Source organism: Schistocerca serialis, chromosome 4 (assembly GCF_023864345.2).
Source record: "Schistocerca serialis cubense isolate TAMUIC-IGC-003099 chromosome 4, iqSchSeri2.2, whole genome shotgun sequence".
NCBI lineage: Eukaryota > Metazoa > Arthropoda > Insecta > Orthoptera > Acrididae > Schistocerca > Schistocerca serialis.
Genome location: NC_064641.1, coordinates 689,214,525 through 689,239,354, shown reverse-complemented (window position 1 = coordinate 689,239,354; position 24,830 = coordinate 689,214,525). Strand labels below are relative to the sequence as shown.

The 24,830-nt window shown below is 44.8% G+C and overlaps 1 protein-coding gene across 5 annotated transcripts in view; it reads right to left on the bottom strand.

Annotated features, from left to right (window-relative positions):
- LOC126473185 (rab11 family-interacting protein 4) overlaps positions 1 to 24,830 on the bottom strand; it is a 939,113-nt gene that overhangs the window by 113,656 nt on the left and 800,627 nt on the right. The gene's annotated exons all lie outside the window — the stretch shown is intronic.

Sequence of the window (24,830 nt, the reverse complement as noted above, 5' to 3'; positions counted from 1 at the left end):
TCTCTCTCTCTCTCTCTCTCGTCTGATGGTAGCTGGTCTCTCCGTGTCACTTGCTTGTGAGTGTACGAAGCCACCAAACGGTAATCCTTTGTCCTATTCCTGCCACTTGATAACTACACATCCTTTGCCATACTGACTGAGTCCTCAGTGTGCCTTATGGTACCTAAGTAGTTTGTTTTGCGGGATCTTTGCGAAAAACCGCGGTCGACCTCTCGCCTTGTGAGAGGAAACGCGCTCCAAACCGAGACCAGCCCCACCCTGACAGTCGGCTTAGCGCGCAGCAGCCCCTATTGCCATTCCGGCTGGCTGCTAGGGAGCGGATGTGCCACGGGCCCGCCGCGGTGACTAAGCCCCCAGGTGAGCCGCAGAATGTCTCTGCTCTGGCCTTGCACAAGGCGTCGGCCAGGCAGCCTTTGTCAAGGGACTTGGGTCCCCAGCGGGGCGAAGGTCGTAGCAGCACTAGGCACTGTCACCTGTAGCAGATACCGCTGGCCATCTAGCAGCACTTGCGAAATCCCACACACAAATTAACTTCTCCGGAAAGTGTTTGGTTAACGCCGTTCTTCGAATACTGAATGAAAGAAACACCACTTAACAAGTAGTATTTGGAAGTATTTTCGGCTTGTCTAACATTGTTATTCCATGTACGATGGAAATGAAGTTATTCTCCACAGTTGAATACACTCTGCATCTTCAAATCAAGAATTCGAGTAGCAGTTCTTTTACTGCAGAACTCATGAACTTCTGGAATGTTCAACTGACTGCCACAGTGCCGGGAAGATTTTAGCTAGCCTAAAAAACGTTTTTCACCACCTGTATATCTGCCAAAGTATGTGTGTTCTGATTCGATGCAGCAGGAAGCGAAAAAGTACACTTCTTGTCCTCCTCCTCATCTAAGAATGAACTGGTGCGTTTCTTCATGCTACTCTATGCTGTGCAAACCTCTTCATCTGCATAGTTACCACAATCTAAACCCATTTAAACCTGTTTAATGTATTCATGCCTTTGTTTCCCTCTACAATTTCCACACACCCCCTCCCCCCCCCCCCCCCCCCCCCCGCCTACCCTGCATTTCCTTCAATAACTAAATTCACAATTTCTTGAGGACTCGGGATGTGTCCTATCAGGCGATTCCTTCTTTTAGTCAAGTTATCCGATAATTTCTCTTCCCCTCCAGTCCGATACAGTACCTCATCATGTGTTATTTGATCTACCTATTTAGCCCTCTGCAGTCTTCTGTAGCACCATATATCAAAAGCAATCTTCTGATTTCCAGAATGAGATTTTCACTCTGCAGCGGAGTGTGCGCTGATTGTCTGAACTGTCTATCGTCCACGTCTCACACCAGGAAAGTACCTAACACTTAAATTTATAGTAACCGTCAGTAAATTTCTCTTTTTCAGAGATTCTTTTCTTGCTATTGGAAGTACACATTTTGTATCTTAGCTACTTTGGACATCAGTTACTTTGCTGCCGTCTATTAGTTTTCGTGTCGTTTCTTAACGTAATTTCCTCGCTATTGACTGGTTTAATCCGACTACATTCCATCACCCTTGCTCTATTTTCGTTGCTATTCACCTTATAGCCTCCAGCTCCTCTTCTCACTACTTCGCCGCCTCTGACGAAATTACTATGACACTGCCAAATCACCAAGTCTTTATTTATTCTCCCTTTCCAAACTTCTTTTCAAAATTTACGACCAATGCTGCCCTTCCTCCTGTCTTGGATCGCAGAATGAAAAGTTCTACGACCACAAGTGGAAAGTGAAAGGCTGCGCACTCACATATTACAGGAAATTAGTACCTCTTTTACCTATCATCAAAGTACACTTCATTGTGTACGAGTATGGCATCCCTGAAGACGAGATACCTCCAAATTCACTGCCTGTGAACGAATGGTTCCATCTTAAAAACTCACCTATAAACGAAATGTCGAGCGGCCGAATTCTATATGACTAAACTAAACTCCGTCCGAACAGGCCTTGGATGGCCAAACAGTACCCACCGGCCGCCGTGTCATCCTCAGCCCAAAGGAGTCACTGGATACGGATACGGTGGGGCACGTGGTCAGCACACCGCTCTCCTGGCCGTATGTCAGTTTACGAGACTGGAGCCGCTTCTTCTCAGTCAAGTAGCTCCTCAGTTTGCCTTACAAGGGCTGAGTGCACCCCACTTGTAAACAGAGCGCGGCAAACCGAATGGTCACCCATCCAAGTGCTAATCAGCCCGACAGCGCTCAATTTCGGCGATCTGGCGGGAACCGGTGTTACCACTGCGACAAGGCCGTCGACTATACGACTGACTGGAACACTGAATTCTGTCTCCATACAATAATATCGGCAACTAAAGAGTGAGCTGTATTCCTGCTCATATCGTAATTTAAATTTCCTTGGGGATTTCAGACCAAGATGTGTCAATCTTAACATACAAATGTGCATTCGAAAATGCGGGTGTGAAACAGTATACGCGCACATAACAGTGCAAACAGCAGTTTCTGATGTTGCTCGGCAACAATCATACAATAATTTTTAAATGAACACACCGCCATTTGACTGTATTGTTGTTTGTTTAATTACGACCCAGGTTTCGGCTTTTTATGCCATTTTCAGGTGAATGAATTAATGAATTGAAAAGGGCATAAAAGGCCGAAACCTGTGTCGTAATTAAATAAACAATACAGTAGCGGTGTGTTCATTTAAAAATATGTGGAAGTTACTTTTATAGGGATATCATATGCAGCACAAATATTAAAAATATGTAGCTATCCGTTTCTGGGTGTTAACATCGAAATTAAGGTCCTTAAACTTGCAACTTCGGAAAGTTCGCAGTCTAATCGAAACAGTCCAGACACTCAAGTAATGTGGAAATAGTCACCAGATTTCACGAGAGGCGAGCCTGCCAGTACAAAAACAAGCATGGAGCATTCTGTTGACAATAAAACAGCGGTAACAGCAGATTAGAGCAGTCAGGAGAGTTCAGTAACTTGGAACGCGGACTAGTCACTGGATGTCACTTGTTTTCAGAATGGTTCAAATGGCTCTCAACACTATGGGATTTAACATGTGAGGTCATCAGTTCTCTAGAACTTAGAACTACTTAAACCTAACTAACCTGAGGACATCACACACATCCATGCCCGAGGCAGGATTCGAACCTGAGACCGTAGCAGCAGCGCAGTTCCGAACTTAAGCGCCTACAACCGCTCGGTCACAGCGGCCGGTGTTACTTGTGTAACAGAGCCACGAGAGACTTTTCAACTCTTCTATAGCTGCCTAAGTCTTGTGCTGGTAGTGTGACTTTTGAAGTCGAAATGCGAAGGAACAACCACAGCTAAACCAAGACCCTGCAGACCTCGTGTACTGACTGACATGGACCATCTAACATTGCGGTGAGTAGTTGTAAACAATCGTACGAAATCAGAGAAAGGAACCACTCTTGCGTTCCAAAGTGATACCAGCAGCCCTGCTAGCAGATGGACTCTTCGTAGAGAGTTAGCAAACTTTCGGGGTACAATGGTCGCTGATGATGTTTGGCTTGTAAGGAACTCCACTGCGGGGTCATCAGCGCCCGTACAAAGTCCCAATTTTTACGCAGCCCAATTTTTTTCCACAGTCCAATCTAGCCACTGTCACGAATGATGACGATGAAATGACGAGGACAACACAGACACCCTGTCCCCGGGCAGAGATAATCCCCGACACGGCCGGAAATCGAACCCAGGACCCCGTGATCCAGAGGCAGCAACGCTAGCCACTAGACCACGAGCTGCGGACTACAATGGTCGAGTAGCTCCTTTTGAGCCAACCATTCCTGGGTCAGTCCGATGGAAAGGTTTGGGTTTGGCCAATGTTTGGAGAAAATCACCTAAAATCACGCGAAATGCCAGCAGGAGTAGGTGATGTTACTGTATGGGGATGTTTTTCGCGCTTAAAACAGCTACATGCGGGAGAACATGAACACGTTTTTCAACATCGTGTACTACGTATAGTACAACGAAAGTCCGGAAACGAGGGTTGTACCACCAACACACACAAGACAGTATCTCTCAGGTTGTGAACTGTAACATTCTTGAAATGGACTAGCCCGCCTATAGACTCGAACTGAACCAAATGGAACATCTTTGGGATGAGCTAGAAAGTCGACTTGGTTCCAGACCCTAGTGTCCCGCATCATCACTACCTTCTTTGGTTTCAGATCTGGAGGAACAATGGGCTGCCATTCCGCCACAGACATTCAGGTACATCATTGGAAGTGTCTCCAGCAGAGTTCAAGCAGTCATAAAGGCAAAGGATTGACACACCTCATACAATGTCTAATGATAGGTGTCCAGATTCTTTTGGACAGATAGTGTGAACTGGCGATGTAAAAACGCTGCTGGGGTCGTAGTCAGATTTTATTACTAAGTTTCTCGAACAATGTTGCTGTGGCAAATACTAATTACACCTCTCGTGACTGTTCCGCCACTACACGCGTCTTCCACCTGGAAACACTAAGAAATTAGCCACACGCTGGGATGCGTGGTCGGTAATTTTACTTCACCATATGGCCAGCACAAGCTGACGATCAGAAAGGAAAGAGCAGACAAAAGCTTTGGCCTATAGCAAACACACGAGAACTGTATCAGCTTAGTGAAGGCGGAGCCCTTCCCCCTTTCCCCCACCCCGCCAGCCGCGACCTCTCCCCTTCCCCCACCCACCCTCATTACACGTGTTGTCTCGTACGTCGATCCGCGAGCTTTCAGTTGATATGGCGAAGTCACGCTAGCTCTGAACATTCCGGCAGCCGTATTTCTGTATTCCGTACATGGCTCAATGAACTCCCGAGTTGTCAAACGCCCGATGACGTGCCTATGCTATACAAGCCATTGGCAGTCATCTCCACATTTACTAGAAGCCGAACGAATGTGTTTGTTCAACATGTAACCCTACGTAAATGTCGAAAAGTGTTAGGTGAAGAGCAGATGTCCACGAAATTTCACGATGTTTCAGCGAAAGCGCCCTCTAAAATGATGCCGTTACACAGCTATGGCGGCGGCAAGATGACGGACCACCAAAATTTCGTGCTGCTTCCATTACGGTTTTCTATCTGGCCAGGTACGTTTCAGACAACTACAGTTGTAGAACACTTTAATCGAATTCTCATTACAGACTACATCTATCGAAGGCAACAAGGTAACAGTGCTCCTGTTAGACCATACCAGTTTTTGTGGAAGCTACGTTTTTTAGCAAACATGTAGCAAGACTCAAGAAAGTAACCTTACTTAAGGCAGTAGCTATTCACACGAAGAAACGCTGAAGATGCTAACTGAGAAGTGCTGGAAGTCTTAGTCTAAACATCCCCATGTATGAGTAAATATTTCTTCAGTCCTTCGTAAACTTCATAAGCAACAATACTCGTTTGGCACAGATGTTACTACGGTATTTGAATCCAGCTCGTCGCGAATAATACTGCACCACCTCGCTCGATGGGATGACTGTGGGAATGAAAAAGATAGATAGATAGATAGGGGAGGGGGGAGGGAGGCAGGGGGGGGAGGGGGGAGGGAGGCAGGGGGGAGGGGGGAGGAAGGGAGGAAGGGAGGGAGAGAGGGAGAGAGAGAGAGAGAGAGAGAGAGAGATGAAGAAAACGTAATTACATTAGCATACAAGCTTTGGGAGTGGGTTAATGGCTAGCAATATAGTGGAGTGGAAAAAAAAGTCTTGACCATTAACTGTTCCATTGCAGTGGAGGAATCTTACTTGCGCAGTCGACAATCAAGAATCAAGGGAGTTAGGCACAAGAATGCTGATTTGGATACTGCAGTGTTTACTAGGCATGGTGCTGCTCAGATATTGGTGTTGCTTTGCTTTCTTCCAATACTGAAAGATAATCAGCACAATAGTAATGAACTATTTAGCATGGCGGCTGTGAACTTTACTGTACCTTCGCATTTGGTTCAAACACAATGATATTGTTAGTGAAGAGAAGAAGCAAATACCACAATGAATACGAAAAAAACCATTAATGAACACCAAAGCGCTATATTATCAGCTGATACGTTACCAAACGAGCTGTCAATCACAGAAGAAAGTAACAAAAATTGAGATGAAAGTCGGTAATAATACGCCACTTACCAAAAGATGATTTGTACGAAGACTTTTCCAGTTGCTTTCTGAAATTTAAAACTTATTACGCTATAGAAAGTGTTAACAAAAATTGCCTACATTCATTGCTTCTCTTTCAAGCTAATTTAATAAATTAATCTACAGAACTTGAACGTAACACTGTAAGCAGACTTTTGGGTGCAGCATCCGCTGTGAGAAAAAATGTATGAAAAATGACAACTAGCGTCATAGTATTGCGAATAAACGTGACCTAATGACATACAGGTAATCGCCATTAACGCGAGGGAATTTTGTGCATTAATCTTTCGTGTACAGAGCAGTAAGTGTGTACAATAGAACTCTCGAGCATTACGCACATAGCGACACTGTCTTACCTGTGTTCGCTAAAACGTCGCGGTCGGCGAGCACAGCGGCGTAGCTTTTCTGGTAGTGTGCGGGCGCGGGACAAAGTGGGTGAAGCCCTAGGAGGGCAAGGGGCTGGGCTGGGGCAGCCCTGCACGGCTTCCCGGGACGGCCGGCTCGCTCCGCCTGAGGATCTGCGCATGCGCAGTTCGCTACCTGCAGTCACGTGCGCCCGCGGCGCAGGCGGAAACGCTAGCGTGACGCGCCAAATAAGTTCGGAAGTAGCCTCAAGCTCTATTCTCACGGAATGGGTTAATTCACCCCCCCCAGTGGAACTACTGTGCGGTGCTGGTATATTCGCTCAAGTCACAGCACCGGTTGTCCGAGGGTTGCAAAAGAACAGTATGTAGATTTTTAGTTACACGGTTGCTTTCGGTAGCAACAGCAGATCCCAAATATTAATTTTGAAACTCCAGCTATGCATGCCGGGGTCAAACCTACGCTGTAAGTTTCATTTTCTTCGTCGAGCATGCTTCGTATGACGCGCAGGACCATTTGCTGTCAGTAGACAATATTTAATATTGAGTGGAATTTAGTAGAAGATGACGTGCAACACTCTCTCTCTCTCTCTCTCTCTCTCTCTCTCTCGCTCGCCCTCGCCATTTGTCATTCTTTGAACAGGAACTTCTACGGGCGCTTCGGTGTGTACACAGGGTGTTTCAAATAGATTCATCCAACTGCAAAAGCCTCATCTTCATGAATGAGGATAGAAAATTTAAGTACATTTTAACTCATGCATATATTTTAATGCTTGCTATCAGTCAGGAAAGAACATTCAGTAGCACGAGACAGGAAGAGTGTACCGTGGATTTATTTATTTATTTATTTTAAGTGCCTGAGAGAAGGGTCGGGTGCAAAAAGGGCATGTGTCGTCTTCCGAGGCCTCGCCTCAATGTCCTGTTCCCGCCTTCCGAGCGTCAAGGAAAGGAAAGGGGTTCGATAGGATCTAGAGAACTTTATTGGATCAAATTCACTTATAAGTGTACATCTATATATATATATATATATATATATATATATATATTTCCCACGTATTTATTTAGTTTTATATATATATATATATATATATATATATATATATATATATATATATATATATATATATATATATATATATGGTGCTACTAAAAGGTACGGCCAAACTTTCAGGAAACATTATCACACACAAATAAAGAAAAGATGTTATGTGGACATGTGTCCGGAAACGCTTACTTTCCATGTTAGAGCTCATTTCAGTTTCGTCAGTATGTACTGTACTTCCTCCATTCTGATGATCAAATTGTAAATTTTCACAATCAACATGTGTGGGCTGACGAGAATCCGCACGCAATTGTGCAATCACGTCATCAACACAGATTTTCTGTGAACGTTTGGGCAGGCATTGTTGGTGATGTCTTGATTGGGCCCCATGTTCTTCCACCTACGCTCAATGGAGCACGTTATCATTATTTCATACGGGATACTCTACCTGTGCTGCTAGAACATGTGCCTTTACAAGTACGACACAACATGTGCTTCATGCATATCGTACGCTTCTCAACAACATATTCGGTGACCGATGGATTGGTAGAGGCGGACCAATTCCATGGCCTCCACGCTCTCCTGACCTCAACCCTCTTGACTTTCATTTACGGGGGCATTTGAAAGCTCTTGTCTACACAACCCCGGTACCAAATGTAGAGACTCTTCGTGCTCGTATTGTGGACGGCTGTGATACAATACGCCATTCTCCAGGGCTGCATCAGCGCATCAGGGATTCCGTGCGACGGAGGGTGGATGCATGTATCCTCGCTAACGGAGGACATTTTGAACATTTCCTGTAACAAAGTGTTTGAAGTCACGCTGGTACGTTCTGTTGCTGTGTGTTTCCATTCCATGATTAATGTCATTTGAAGAGAAGTAATAAAATGAGCTCTAACATGGAAAGTAAGCGTTTCCGGACACATGTCCACATAACATATTTATTTTTTTGTGTGAGGAATGTTTCCTGAAAGTTTGGCCGTACCTTTTTGTAACACCCTATATATATATACACTCCTGGAAATTGAAATAAGAACACCGTAAATTCATTGTCCCAGGAAGGGGAAACTTTATTGACACATTCCTGGGGTGAGATACATCACATGATCACACTGAACCACAGGCACATAGACACAGGCAACAGAGCATGCACAATGTCGGCACTAGTACAGTGTATATCCACCTTTCGCAGCAATGCAGGCTGCTATTCTCCCATGGAGACGATCGTAGAGATGCTGGATGTAGTCCTGTGGAACGGCTTGCCATGCCATTTCCACCTGGCGCCTCAGTTGGACCAGCGTTCGTGCTGGACGTGCAGACCGCGTGAGACGACGCTTCATCCAGTCCCAAACATGCTCAATGGGGGACAGATCCGGAGATCTTGCTGGCCAGGGTAGTTGACTTACACCTTCTAGAGCACGTTGGGTGGCACGGGATACATGCGGACGTGCATTGTCCTGTTGGAACAGCAAGTTCCCTTGCCGGTCTAGGAATGGTAGAACGATGGGTTCGATGACGGTTTGGATGTACCGTGCACTATTCAGTGTCCCCTCGACGATCACCAGTGGTGTACGGCCAGTGTAGGAGGTCGCTCCCCACACCATGATGCCGGGTGTTGGCCCTGTGTGCCTCGGTCGTATGCAGTCCTGATTGTGGCGCTCACCTGCACGGCGCCAAACACGCATACGACCATGATTGGCACCAAGGCAGAAGCGACTCTCATCGCTGAAGACGACACGTCTCCATTCGTCCCTCCATTCACGCCTGTCGCGACACCACTGGAGGCGGGCTGCACGATGTTGGGGCGTGAGCGGAAGACGGCCTAACGGTGTGCGGGACCGTAGCCCAGCGTCATGGAGACGGTTGCGAATGGTCCTCGCCGATACCCCAGGAGCAACAGTGTCCCTAATTTGCTGGGAAGTGGCGGTGCGGTCCCCTACGGCACTGCGTAGGATCCTACGGTCTTGGCGTGCATCCGTGCGTCGCTGCGGTCCGGTCCCAGGTCGACGGGCACGTGCACCTTCCGCCGACCACTGGCGACAACATCGATGTACTGTGGAGACCTCACGCCCCACGTGTTGAGCAATTCGGCGGTACGTCCACCCGGCCTCCCGCATTCCCACTATACGCCCTCGCTCAAAGTCCGCCAACTGCACATACGGTTCACGTCCACGCTGTCGCGGCATGCTACCAGTGTTAAAGACTGCGATGGAGCTCCGTATGCCACGGCAAACTGGCTGACACTGACGGCGGCGGTGCACAAATGCTGCGCAGCTAGCGCCATTCGACGGCCAACACCGCGGTTCCTGGTGTGTCCGCTGTGCCGTGCGTGTGATCATTGCTTGTACAGCCCTCTCGCAGTGTCCGGAGCAAGTATGGTGGGTCTGACACACCGGTGTCAATGTGTTCTTTATATATATAACGGGATCCTACTACCGCTACCAGAAGCTTCCGAGTCGTCTTCGCGCAATGAATGTAAGGGGGAGTCCCTCCAAAACGTTTGCTTCTGAGGATCAATCTTGTTTCGTGAATCATTTTTGTGTGTGCCTTCTAGTATTCGGAAAACCCCAATGGGCAGGAGGATCCTCGAATAATGCGCCTAAATAGTTTGATAGTCGCGTGCGGTACAGTGCATGGTGGTGGAACGCCACCTGAGTCGTATCCCAAGTCCAGAGCGTTTTCGGGAGTGGCTTGCAAAGTGTAATATAGCACCATGCCCTTCAGTCAGTTGACAGAGTTCGTTCTTGCGCTGGGAACGTAAGTCGCATCGACACTAAATGTTTAACTTGGCACCATTTGCAAGTTGCCTCTCAAGCAGCGCATGCGCAACGCCAGTGACTACACACGAGACATGTGCCGGCGGGGTCGTAAGTACGTGAGCTCAGAGAATTGTTAGTTTTCACATGAGACGGCCAGAAGACTCAGCGCCGAAATATCGTGACAGGAAGTTGGACCAATCTGTACACCAGGAAAGTTTTAATTTCATATCTTTTGTACGTTTGTCGTGCGAGCGGTGGAGGGCACATCAAAAGCCAAATGAACTTTAACACTAAACGTTATGGTGACATGTATCCCAAGTTCTATAAGCACGCATGCCGTACATACATCCTCTTAAAATCGGATCTGTTTACAAATTAAATGTTTGTAGTTTATACTCAAGTTAATATAGTTTCTATCTTCATTCATCGAGACTCTAGAAGAGTCTTATGAAACCGTATAAATCATCTTGAAAATACTGTACTTCGCAATTTTTTCCTTTTAGCATTCGAACTGTTTCAGTGTGCGTATGGATAGTACAGTTACTACTTTAAAAACAGAAAATGGTGTACAGAAAGTACTATTAGGCTAACTCCTTCTTTCGAGAAGATGATGCAACTGAAAATGAGTACACCAAAAGTGTCCAGTCTGATGTTGAATCTTCGAACTTAGGTGAAGAGCAGATGTCCACGGAATTTCACGATGTTTCAGCGAAAGCGCCCTCTAATATGATGCCGTTACACAGCTATGGCGGCGGCAAGATGACGGACCACTAAAATTTCGTGCAGCTTCCATTACGGTTTTCTATCTGGTCAGGTACGTTTCAGACAACTACAGTTGTAGAACACTTTAATCGAATTCTCATTACACACTACATCTATCGAAGGCAACAAGGTAACAGTGCTCGTCTTTTGGAAAACAAAAAGCGCGTTCGAGTGCGTTATCCAAGGAAGAAACGATCATGGCTGTACAAAATTTCCTCTTAAGACAGTCGTCTTCCTGCTGATATTATTATACGTCATACTCCATCAGTAACAACGCAAACAATATCACAGCTGAAAAGGAAGCATGGCACTGCTTGATAGCTCGGTCTACATCATGTAGATGCAGATACGACTGCGGACATCGTTGCCTTCACTAGCCACACCGAACGTTATAAGATGCAGCGAACCAGGTTGTCACAAACAATGCTAACGGGTGCAAAGTCTGTGAAAATAAATAACTGTTTTAGACGGGAATACTATTACAACTTATTTATTATTGCTGTGATTTAGTTGTTACATATAATTCTGTGTATGTTCGCATTGCAGTCACTTTACATTTAGCTTATTTGCATAAAACAATTATGGATCGTCGTGACTGATGTACACTTTGTGAGATAGTTTGCAAGGTACACAGCGTTGCTTCTGGCGTCACGTTTCCACATCGATGATAAAAATTCATACTGCTGGTCACAACAGGACGCCATGTTCCTTGTAGAAACGATGTCATCTCCCCCTCCACTCGCGCTCCATAGCTACGCTCGAACAGTATATAGAGTACACAGGGTGGTTATAATTAAACTTGCACTACTTGCTCCACTGAAGACGGAAAACTACAGGGTGATTCAAAAAGAATACCACAACTTTAAAAATGTGTAATGAAAGAAACATAATATAACCTTCTGTTATACATCATTACAAAGAGTATTTAAAAAGGTTTTTTTTTCACTCAAAAAAAAGTTCAGAGATGTTCAATATGGCCCCCTCCAGACACTCGAGCAATATCAACCCGATACTCCAACTCGTTCCACACTCTCTGCAGCATATCAGGCGTAACAGTTTGGATAGCTGCTGTTATTTCTCGTTTCAAATCATCAATGGTGGCTGGGAGAGGTGGCCGAAACACCATATCCTTAACATACCCCCACAAGAAAAAATCGCAGGGGGTAAGATCAGGGCTTCTTGGAGGCCAGTGATGAAGTGCTCTGTCACGGGCTGCCTGGCGGCCGATCCATCGCCTCGGGTAGTTGACGTTCAGGTAGTTACGGACAGATAAGTGCCAATGTGGTGGCGCTCCATCCTGCTGAAATATGAATTGTTGTGCTTCTTGTTCGAGCTGAGGGAACAGCCAATTCTCTAACATCTCCAGATACTGTAGTCCAGTTACAGTAGCACCTTCGAAGAAAAAGGAACCAAAAACTTTATTGGCTGAATTGGCGAACAAATGTACAACTAAATGAAACTTTATAGCTCCCTTAATTCGCCGACAGACAGTGCTTAGCTCTGCCTTTTGTCGTTGCAGAGTTTTAAATTCCTAAAGTTGTGGTATTCTTTTTGAATCACCCTGTATTTACAGTATGGGTACACAACTTTATAGGAATGATGTTCAGACTACGCCGCAGGATTTGCGTGTTAGTAGTTTTAGTGTCATGACTTCCCGTTAGGCGCCCTTACTGGTACGGCAACGTATGGTTGATAGGCATCTGTGTGCGTTACAGTTGCAGGCAGTCAACGTGGATTTGGACAAGGCAAACGGAGCTTTACTCGTAAAGCTGTTTTATTTAAACAATAACAACGGTTCTGAAACTTCCTGGCAGATTAAAACTGTGTGCCGGACTGAGACTCGAACTCGGGACCTTTGCCTTTCGCGGGCAAGTGCTCTACCCGAGTCCCAAGTTCGAGTCTCGGGCCAGCACACAGGTTTAATCTGCCAGGAAGTTTCGTATCAGCGCACACTCCGCCGCAGAGTGAAAATCTCATTCTAATAACAATGGTTCTGCTGCTCTTCGCGAGTATCGAAGCAATAAAGAAAAACTGAGAGGTCCTCTTTCTGCAGGAGATTTGACGTACGTAATTCAGAAGTTCGAATTAACTGGCGATTTGGAAATTGCTCCTGGGAGAAACTGTCAACTGGGCCACAAATTGAATCGCAAATTGTTGAAACAAAAAAGTCAAAATTTTCAATTTTCGTTTTTTCACTGAATAGTACATTTAAGAGTATAGCCTATCGCTTGGTGTTGAAATAAGTCATGCTCCTACAAATTGTAGAAAAGGTGGTGATGTTTACGCTGTTAGTTGTTGAAAGCAACCAAGTCACCGACTTTTTTCTTTTCGACAGAGGCTGTTCGTTCCCGCTCAGAATTTGTTTTCCTCCAATACTGCACATTGTTGATGAAACTATCCACCTCCTTTGTTGTGGCAGTAACAGTCACTGTTAATGCTCATTGAGCGACAGTTGGTTGTATTACTATGCCCCTAAAAAGGAAGACTAGTAGTGCAGATTATGATAGGAAAAAGGTAAAGACAGCTCGTACCAAAGGACTGCCTTATCGAAATTACAGAGGAGTTTATGTTCCAGGGAAAGTAGTTAGAGAATCTTGCAGGTAAATATCGATCTCTCTTGGAACAACCGTAGGAAACTGTGTAGACGTAAATAATATAAATATTACAGCAATATTAATCTTGTGTTATTAATTTCCTTTCAGCTGCACAATGAAATGTTATGCCTCCATTGACGTAATTCAACGTAATATTATTATGGCAAGATTTCTTTATCTTCCTACAGAAGATGCCCAGGACTTACATCTGCAGCGCCTTATTGAAGCAAAGCAATAAAGCAGAGGTGTCCTCGCGAATCTGATCCAGAATGTTGAGGGATGCAACCTTTGTTTACCATATAATGCTTGGAAGTGAAAGCAAACTGGTTTGCAAGAAAGCTTTCCTTAATATACATGTAATGACGAATTCGCACGTGTTTCGAATCTATATATCGATGGATTAGAAAGACATACTTTTCACTTAAGAAAAAGACATGGGCCCATCATTTCAGGATTAATGAACAACATTCCAATGGCTTACCTAACATAGCAAGTACCTATTTCCAGAATGAAGATGGAAGATGTGAAGAAAGTCATTGAATATGTGCCTTCTGCAAAGGGATCATTCTATTAAGAAGTGCTTTCTTGGCCAGTGACGGACTAAAATTATAGCTAATGTACAGTTAATCATTATTGCTGTTAAAAAAATTCAGTTTCTTCTATTTTGTCACACAATGCTAATGTATTTTGAAGTGTTCATACAATCAAATCCTAAAAAAGCAAGAATATGTTTGTAAATTGTTGAAACCAAATTAGCCAAAAAACTTTGAAATCATTAAATATCGAAATTATATACTCTAAGTTAATTATTTCTCTCTCAATAAGAGTAGAATGAAGTCAATTCCAGTTCTGAAAAATTCCAATATGCAGCAGTAATACATAGGGCAGTATTCAGTTTTTCGTTTCTCCTGAAAAGTGTAAAAAAAATGACGTATTTGGTTTCAACAACTGATGATTCAATTGTTGAAGTTCCTGTTGCCATGACTGAGAATGCTGCATGCAATGTGCGGTCTTCAGGCAGTGGGCGAACTGTGTCACGACAGCAGGACATTCCATTGGTCTACCGTTCGGAAAGTTCTGCGAACAACTGGTGAAATGGCGTCCTTTAATGCGGTTCTAGGTTGTCGTGAATACAGATGGTCTCAGATGGAGCAACTTCTGTAACATGGAACGTACACTTGGTGCACAGTTAACAAATGTTGCCCTCTCAGATGGTAATTAAATTGTTTCTTTCAATGGTTTACTCGTTACCTCTCTCCCGCATGTCTTTACAAATGTTTCCACAACATTTCATTGCCCTACGAACACTTTTTTCATGGTTGCACTTCTCAAGTAACGAAAGTTTGATTATAACAACCACCATGTATATGTGACTAGTATAGCAACAACCTAAACGACATTACTTATCTGTTGCCACCTGCAAGAAGGCTGAGCTCCTTATACTGTTTGTCACGCTGTGCGGATCCATTGACTACAACCAGTTTAAAGGACAGCTAGCAGGAGAAGACGTTCAATTTCTCTTCCCTCGTCATAAACGATAGCGAGCACTGTGCTTCACTACGTTCTCAGTTTGTGTGCGCTGTCGCAGCTGCTGTCTGAACCGTTACTCTATCACTTGTAGTCCGCTACAAATTTATTTGTCAGTTCCTTTTACAGTTAGACATGTACGTTTAAATTAATAAGGGTAGTGATCGTCAATGGACGTACAATAGTAATGATGATTAAACCATTTGACGAAGCACTACAAATCTGGTTTAATCCCACGTCATATTGTTTTCCGCTACTGTCTTAACTGAAGTTACTCCATTGGACACGGCTATTACACTGATGTGAGAAATACAGTGGTAAGCTGAGACATAATGGCGGACTTCCGTAGGAATTGTTTTCTTTGGTTTTGTGACGTGTCGAAAACAAGGTAGTGCGCAATCGGGATTCGGGGGCATGGGTTGAGTTGCAACACACTAAAATTGCCTTTTTTCTTACCAATGATTTGGTCATGCCGTAAGAACTGAATCTTACATGCAAAAAAAAAAAAAAAAAAAATTACACAGTTGTCACATAGTCACGAAAACATTTCTAGCGACATAGGATAATATTTGGTTTAATTCCATTCTTGGATCACAATGTTAATTTATCAGGTTATTAGTTTCGGTCGGTAAAAACTGTCTTCAGGTCTGAGTAAACTTGTTGCATGGCAGGTGTCGCGCCATTACATGTGGTGGTGCATTCAAAATCATTACCAACTTCGGCTTCGTCAGACAAATTTACGATATGTGAAAAGCACTGCGGAAGCGTTGAAAGGTGGCTACACTGAGCCACAGCGCCAGAGATTGCGCCAAAGAGTATTATTCAGCCGCCTCCACTGGCAGTGCCTGTCGAGGACTCGTAGTAGTCAGTGCTTGTTAAGAACTCGTAGCAGAGAGTGCTTGTTGAGATGTGCTAGTGAAAAGTGGTTGCCGAGATGTCGTAGGGAAGAGTGCTTGCTGAGATGTGATACTGAAAAGTTCTTGTTGAGATGTGGTAGTGGCGAGTCGGTGTGGAGAGAGATTGTAATGTTTAGAGTGCTTTTCATCAATATAAACGAAGGTAAAAAAAAAATTTTCTCTTCTCTCTCATTATTTCAGTGTCCTAAATAATGCGTCATTACAGGTTCAGTCAACAAAGCATCTGGCGTGTGTTCTTGTATTAGAGTGTAATTCTGGGTTTCTTGCGCAATTATAGTATTTCTAATTTTTTTTTATCACGTCAGTATAAATGGTATTTAAAATTTCTTGTCTTGTTGAAGAAGAACCGTGCCAGATGTGTACGTTGAGTCACACTCCCACACACAGAACAATTACACTTGTGCTTTGGTTTCGTAGGTTTTATAGTTGCTGGGGACTTAATTAATTAATTAATTGTGTTAACAGGAAATTTTCATTTCAGTCTTTGTTGTTGTTCTATGCAGTCAGATTGCGTACTAAAACTAGTCAGGGCCAACCGTTTACGAGACTTGCGTAATCGGACAGATAGCTACTAAAAATTTAAAAAATATTTTCATTAATAATAATTAAGCCCCATGCAGCGTACATACTGCACATGAAGAGAGAGAGACTTCCGTGTGTTTTTACTCGTGTCTGGAGACGGTCATTACCGAGAGAAATTAATAACTCCATTACAAATTAACATTGTGATCCAAGACTGGAATTATAATAGAGCGAAATATTTATAATATCCCAGAGTATTGATGAGTATATGTGGCGTATGAGAATCCAGTAATGAATAAAAACTCTGCGGTCCAGATTCCACGTAAGAGCAAGTGCACCCCCTTGCCGCCACCCCCCCCCCCATCACCCTGTCGTGTTCCTACGTGTAGTATGTATTTTCTTTCTAGAGCAACGAACTCCTTGGAACTTTCACCTGTCGCTGCGATCGCAGCACCTCGCCGGACCAGCTACACGGCAGGAACTTGTTATGAGGACAGTTGCGAACTCATATATAGAGCGCGCGGGCGTTTCAGTCCCTCTAGATACCAACTTCGTCCTAACATGTAATGTAGCACTTTCTCCTGTGCTCACGTGCAGCATTTAACTCACAAGGGGAGGCCGCCAGTTGTGAAATTCGGATTCGATTCATACTGCGCATAATAAAAGCTCATGGCCAGAGGTGTAATGTGGCAAAGCACCAAGATGCACTTCTCAGCCGTTGTCGAGAAAATCGACAGTTAAAAGAAACCGTTGCGGTGAAATACTCTCTACGATTAATGATTTTTCTGCAGCGTCATAGCGCAGCGGTAAGCGCTGGGGTTCGTAATCCGAAGGTCGCCGGATCGAATCTCGCGCCATGCAATATTTTTTTTATTATTAGTTTTTTGCAATTCATATATATATATATATATATATATATATATATATATATATATATATATATATATATATATGAACTATTAATGAATTGCTTATGCATGTTGGTGAAGGCGGATCGCTCTCCAATTGTACCGCCTCCATTTTTCCGTTTGTTTAATAGGGTGTACCAAAGCTGTCCCGTCCGCACTGATTTTCGCTTACCGCTGCACCACCACGCTGTAGAAAATTACTAATCGTAGAGAGTATTTCACCGCAACGGTTTCTTTTAACTGTCGATTTTCTCGACAACGGCTGAGAAGTGCATCTTGGTGCTTTGCCACATTACACCTCTGGCCATGAGCTTTTATTATGCGCAGTATGAATCGAATCTGAATTTCACAATTGGCGGCCTCCCCTTGTCAGTTTAAATTGACTAACAGCACAGATTAAATTGTAGGGGATGGTCCGAACATGAACTCCGCAGTGTTTTGCTATAAATGCCCTATTCGATACGGTGTTACTTGTTTCTTCCAATGCCGAGAATTTCTCCATCTAGTCTGGATGGACCGAACGATCTATTTCTACACTACGGATTTATCGGGACATACATTCATGGGCAGTCTCATCAAGTTACAGCTGCTCCGTTAAAGATATAGCCTGATTAGCCCAAACATTATGACCATGTCCACCGCGAGGTTCAATGCCTCCTGGTGGTTTTGCGGGCACATGATGCAGTAAGGAAAGACTGTAAGCGGAAGAGAGAGGAATGGGCAGCCATTGCAGCGAAGACACGGGCCGCAAATGCGGAAACCCACTGATATAAGCGGCTTTGAAAGGGACACAATGTTGTGGCGCTGTGGCTAGAAACGAGAATATCAGGAACGGCGAAACCGGTCGCCTGTTGGCGTACTACTGTCGTGAGCACCTATGGAAAGTGGTTGGAGGATGGTGAAATAACGAGGAGGCCGTATGGCATTAGACGACTACGTATCATCACAAAGCGTAGAGATCGGAGGCTGCCCCACTCTGTAATCCACGATACTCAGGGACCTGTGGCAGATCTGACGTCAGGGTAAAATGCTGGTGCAGGCACAGGTGTTTCGGAGCACACCGTTCGAAGGCCATTGTTCAACATGGAGCTCCATATCACACGACCCCTAGACCCCTACACGTGTCCGTGTTGACCCAAAGACATAGTGAGTTACGACTGCAGTGGGCACACCATCACTGGGTTATCAATAGAAACGCGTCCCCTGTCGAATAATCACATTTCTTGTTACACCATATCGATGGTTGGGTCCTTATAGCCGTCATCCAGATTTGCTTGAAAGTGCACTGAGCCACAGGCGCAAGCCGGTGAGAGCGGAATTATACTTTGGGGTACACTGAATTGGGCTTCTATGGGACTCTAAGACACCATGACAACAGTAATCTACGTTAACATTATTGTGGACCACTTGCACCTCTTCACGGCTGAAGTCTTCCCTGATGGCGAGGACACGTACCAGCAGGATAATTCTACGCGAAACAAGGCGATAATCGTGCTGCAGTGGTTTGAGAAGCATGATAGCAAAATCACGTTGATGACTTAGTCGGCAAATGCCGCTTAACTGTAGCCAGTGGAACACACATCGGGCGCCAGCTGCGTGTCCTCTGACAACCGTCCCGTTATTTTCCGGAGTTTGGTCACCTGTGAGTAGACATCTGTTTCCACAAACTTCTGGAAACCTACCAAGGACTTGTAGAATCCATGCCAGGCAGAAATGTTACTGCACTGTGTTTGAAAAGTGGACCAACACGCTATTAAACAGATGGTCACAATGATTTGGCTCGTCACGAGGACGAATGGAGCAGTTCGGGGTGTAGAATGACTGGAGCATCGTCACGCAATGTAGTGGTCATCTGAGTGACAGTCGAGCGGGGGGCGATAGGTGCGACAAGGTCTTAATTAATCGCGGCCGGATCGTGGGTACCCGACAAACGGGACCGTGCAAGCACTTGTCTCCTCACATTTTGCGTGTACAGAGCCCAGCAGAAAAATTGACCCTCCAGGTTAGCCGAGCGCGCTAACGCGCTGCTTCCTGGACTCGGGTTGGCGCGCCGGCCCCGGATCGAATCCGCCTGGCGGATTAACGACGAGGGCCGGTGTGCCAGCCAGCCTGGATGTAGTGTTTAGGCGGTTTTCCACATCCCCCTAGGTGAATACCGGGCTGGTCCCCACGTCCCGCCTCAGTTACACGGTTCTCATACATCTGAACACTTTCGCGCTGTTCCATGGATTACACTAGTCGCACACAGTTGGGGTACACTAATTCCTTCCCGGGGGGTACGGGGTGGTGGCAGGAAGGGCATCCGGCCACCCCTTCCACTAACATTGCCACATCCGATTAACCAAGGCGACCCTGCGTATCCGCGGGAAAAACGGCATAAGTAAAAGAAAGAAAGAAAGCGCCCAGCAGAAAAACTCTTCCCCCTGTCAGATGCTGTGGTCGACAACGCTTCGTTGGCAACTGTCGGTGAGGAGTATCGCATATTGTAATAGCGGATAGACTGGCCACGGTGGAGCAATTCACCCCCCATTTCAGTGATGAACAACGAGTGATGGGTGCAGGGTTCGAACACGCCGATTTTTTTTTTAAGTTATTGACATGCAAGAGAGACAGAGAGAGCGCAAGTTATGTTCATGTAAAACAATTTTTGGTTTTGTTGTGGCACAGTGTGCTCTACGCAGCCTGATAAATTCTTAGCAGAAGTGTGGTAGGCGATGGACGTATTCAACAGCGCTACTTTCACTTGTATCAGTTAAATGAAGATTTATTGTAAACTACAGTTTTTTTAAGGTAAGACTGCAGCACTGCGCAACTAGTCGGAATGATTGTTAGCAAGTTAACTTGCTCAGAGCTGATACGAAGACTAGTCGTCTTCTCTCAATCATGCGTTAAGATATCAATCGATTAAGCTGTTTGATTTTTATGGAACATCTCTGTTAACACTGTACCCTTTTCAAATCATTGTTCATTTTGTTAAGCATGACATTGTTCAGACCAATGATGTGTGTGGAGATCAGGCGAAATTTTACTCTGTCTTTTTTGAATACACACTTCATTCTAAAGTAGTTGTCTTGGAATATCACTTCATAGGAATAGCTAATCTCCCCATTCCACTGTTTAAAGAAGGTTTATCATTACGCATTAACACATTGCACCATGTGGTATGCAACAGTTTGAATATTTATTTTGGAACAGAACTCTAGCGTAGCCGCTGCCTGCTTACTGTTTGCTATTGTGCTTTCGAGAAGTGTGTAACAACGTTGTCAAGACCTAAGGTAAGCAGAAATTTCAATTAGGGTCAGATAATTGTTTTACTTCAGTTGCGCATTTAATATAAAGTCAAGTTGTATTCAGACCAGTTATAGTTCAATTCAAGTTAGGTGCTGTTTAGTCAAAGATTAGCATACGAGTTTACGTTGGAGAACAGCTTGTTGGTGCATAGTTTTAGTAATACGTAATTTTTTTATGGACTGGGAGGTAAATTTGGGCTAGATGTCATACGGAAACAAATAGTGGGGAGGTTACGATATTTACACGGGGCCCCCATACGTCTGCTGACGTCCCTCGCGGGTCAACGACACAGAAGCCTAGTTCGTTCATATGAACACATCTCGCCGAAAGGCGTACTGTGACTTTTACAATGTGATTCACCACCCCCATCAGTCTTGTTCAGAATGGTTTGAGGAACGCCCACGCAAACGAGGGCGTTTCTGAGCTCTGCCAACCCGACGACACTCTTGATTACATCAGCGATGCCAATGACCCGGATATGCTCTTGTTTGGGTCAGCCCTGACCAACCTCCTTGGCTGTCGCCGGACTACGATGACTTCAGGGCATTCAACGGCATGGTCATCAATGTCCTTACTGGACAACACACACACCTGACGGTTTGTACGACATGTGACGGCAGAGGCGAAATTGCTGCTTCCCCAGGAGCATAGACCTTTCATGTTTTACAAACTGTCAGTCGTTCGGGAAAATGTATTTATGAAACAATTAAGTGTGACACTCCATTTTTTAGGTAAGTTTCTCTACGGTTGGTGGTTTATTACCGATGGCTTTATATAAGAGCTACATTTCAGCGGTCCATGAAATTTTTCTTGCGAAGTGAGCCCAAATGCTTATAATCAGGTTGTGTATCTTTTAATAAAAATGATGGCGTCAGGAAAAAAAATTAAGTGTGTGTTAGTGTCTCCATCCATTAGTGTCCACATCCATCGTAGTTGTGGGCGGATGAGAAGTGCGTATGGTTCAGGATGCTTCCACAAAACTTATGGTGTTTTGGTAGAGTGAATGCCGTTATGTACCATTCTCGTTATCACGGTAAATGGTTCAAATGGCTCTGAGCACTATGGGACTTAACATCTGAGGTCATCAGTCTCCTGGACTTATAGAACTACTTAAACCTAACCAACCTAAAGACATCACACACATACATACATACACGAGACAGGATTCGAACCGGCGACCGTAGCGGTCGCGCGGTTCCGGACTGAAGCGCCTAGAACCGCTCGGTCACAGCGGCCGGCGTAATCAGGGTAACAATTGGAGCTGTATGCTACTAGGTAGATGACCAATTCATTTACTCTTCAGTATGAATGCTTCCTGCATTATCACCCCACATCTGGCTTGACTTTAATTTTTCAATTGTGTTTACGGCGTTTGGTTTCGAAGTTCCGGCATGTGTGTTTGCAAACTAAATTGTGAGAATTCAGATTCACGTATTATGCAGTCGATTATTGTTTTTAATGGCCATACATGTTTCGGCGCCTTTGTACAATCACCAGTGCATACTTTTATTCAGTTCCAAACAAAAAATTTTCTGCCTTGGTCGCACTTTATTATTTCTGATTCCGCGTTTCGGCAATCGGCCATCCTCACATGAAAAAATTAACGTTTTAAGTCAAATAATACACGATCATGACTGAGTGCCGAAAAGCGTAGTCGGGAACAATAAAGTGCAACCAAGACAGAAAAATTTGTGTGCAAGTACATGAAACATAGGCGCTGACGTCTACAAAGAGTCCTATCTTCCACTATCACTTTCATTCGGGTCTTGTTCTCTATGATGTTAAGCGTCTGTAGGATCTTCTTTACCTTACTTTGCAGCTTGCTCTGGTTATTTTCGTGGTAGCTGTTAGCTGTGTGCTCGTCTGCTGAAGACAGGCACACGAACACGGCACGTGCCTTTGATGAACCACATAAAAAGACCTGTATATGTTACTCTGTGTATTTCTCCAACAGATGAGCACGCGTACGAAGCCAGCTACTAGGAAACTAACAGTGGCAAGCTGTATAATGAAGTCAAGAAGGTCCTACTGAACCTAGCACTGTAGAGCCGCGTTTCTCAATCTTTTCTCCTTTGTGGCACACCAAAACACATTTCAAACTTGCGCTATACCCCAACATATGCTAGTCTTCCTATACGTAAAAAAGCAAACAAAGTACAGGGTTATTACAAATGATTGAAGCGATTTCACAGCTCTACAATAACTTTATTATTTGAGATATTTTCACAATGCTTTGCACACACATACAAAAACTCAAAAAGTTTTTTTAGGCATTCACAAATGTTCGATATGTGCCCCTTTAGTGATTCGGCAGACATCAAGCCGATAATCAAGTCCCTCCCACACTCGGCGCAGCATGTCCCCATCAATGAGTTCGAAAGCATCGTTGATGCGAGCTCGCAGTTCTGGCACGTTTCTCGGTAGAGGAGGTTTAAACACTGAATCTTTCACATAACCCCACAGAAAGAAATTGCATGGGGTTAAGTCGGGAGAGCGTGGAGGCCATGACATGAATTGCTGATCATGATCTCCACCACGACCGATCCATCGGTTTTCCAATCTCCTGTTTAAGAAATGCCGAACATCATGATGGAAGTGCGGTCGAGCACCATCCTGTTGAAAGATGAAGTCGGCGCTGTCGGTCTCCAGTTGTGGCATGAGCCAATTTTCCAGCATGTCCAAATACACGTGTCCTGTAACGTTTTTTTCGCAGAAGAAAAAGGGGCCGTAAACTTTAAACTGTGAGATAGCACAAAACACGTTAACTTTTGGTGAATTGGGAATTTGCTGCACGAATGCTTGAGGATTCTCTACCGCCCAGATTCGCTCATTGTGTCTGTTCACTTCACCATTAAGAAAAAATGTTGCTTCATCACTGAAAACAAGTTTCGCACTGAACGCATCCTCTTCCATGAGCTGTTGCAACCGCGCCGAAAATTCAAAGCGTTTGACTTTGTCATCGGGTGTCAGGGCTTGTAGCAATTGTAAACGGTAAGGCTTCTGCTTTAGCCTTTTCCGTAAGATTTTCCAAACCGTCGGCTGTGGTACGTTTAGCTCCCTGCTTGCTTTATTCGACGACTTCCGCGGGCTACGCGTGAAACTTGCCCGCACGCGTTCAACCGTTTCTTCGCTCACTGCAGACCGACCCGTTGATTTCCCCTTACAGAGGCATCCAGAAGCTTTAAACTGCGCATACCATCGCCGAATGGAGTTAGCAGTTGGTGGATCTTTGCTGAACTTGGTCCTGAAGTGTCGTTGCACTGTCATGACTGCATTTCAGTGTGAGTGCATTTCAAGTACGACATACGCTTTCTCGTCTCCTGTCGCCATTTTGTCTCACTGAGCTCTCGAGCGCTCTGGCGGCAGAAACCTGAAGTGTGGCTTCAGCCGAAGAAAACTTTATGAGTTTTTCTACGTGTCTGTAATGTGTCGCGACCATATGTCAATGAATGGAGCTACAGTGAATTTATGAAATCGCTTCAATCATTTGTAATAGCCCTGTACATCCTTTTTGTTGTTTTTATGAGTATATTCGAGTATAATTGACTATTTCTTGCAAACCGGACTACTCCAAGAGTCAATTTGGCGCTAAATTTTTATCTTCTAGATATTTTATCTCCGACGCATCAGAAGACGTTAGAAGTCTTGCGACACACCTGACATGTACCAGCGACACACCAATGTGTCGCGACACGGCGGCTGAGAAACGCTGCTCTAGACGACAAGACCTGAATAAAAAACCGGCTGATGCCAGACTATGTTTCGGTATTGAAAAGAATAACTGCTTGCATAATAGCAGGACATCAGTCCACATGATTGGGCATACAGCGTTTATAGTAATTACGGGCACTCAGTCAACCCCATTTTCTCTCGTAGCCAGTGGAAAGGAGCGGCGGCGTTCGCGTGCAGACTGCACAATGGGGCGGTGTCCGCGTGTTACCGCCAGCGTGGGCAGAACAGGCTGACGTGTCACCGCACTGCGTGTTGTATAGCTAGCGCCTGCCGCCCACTGCTGTCTGGGTGGC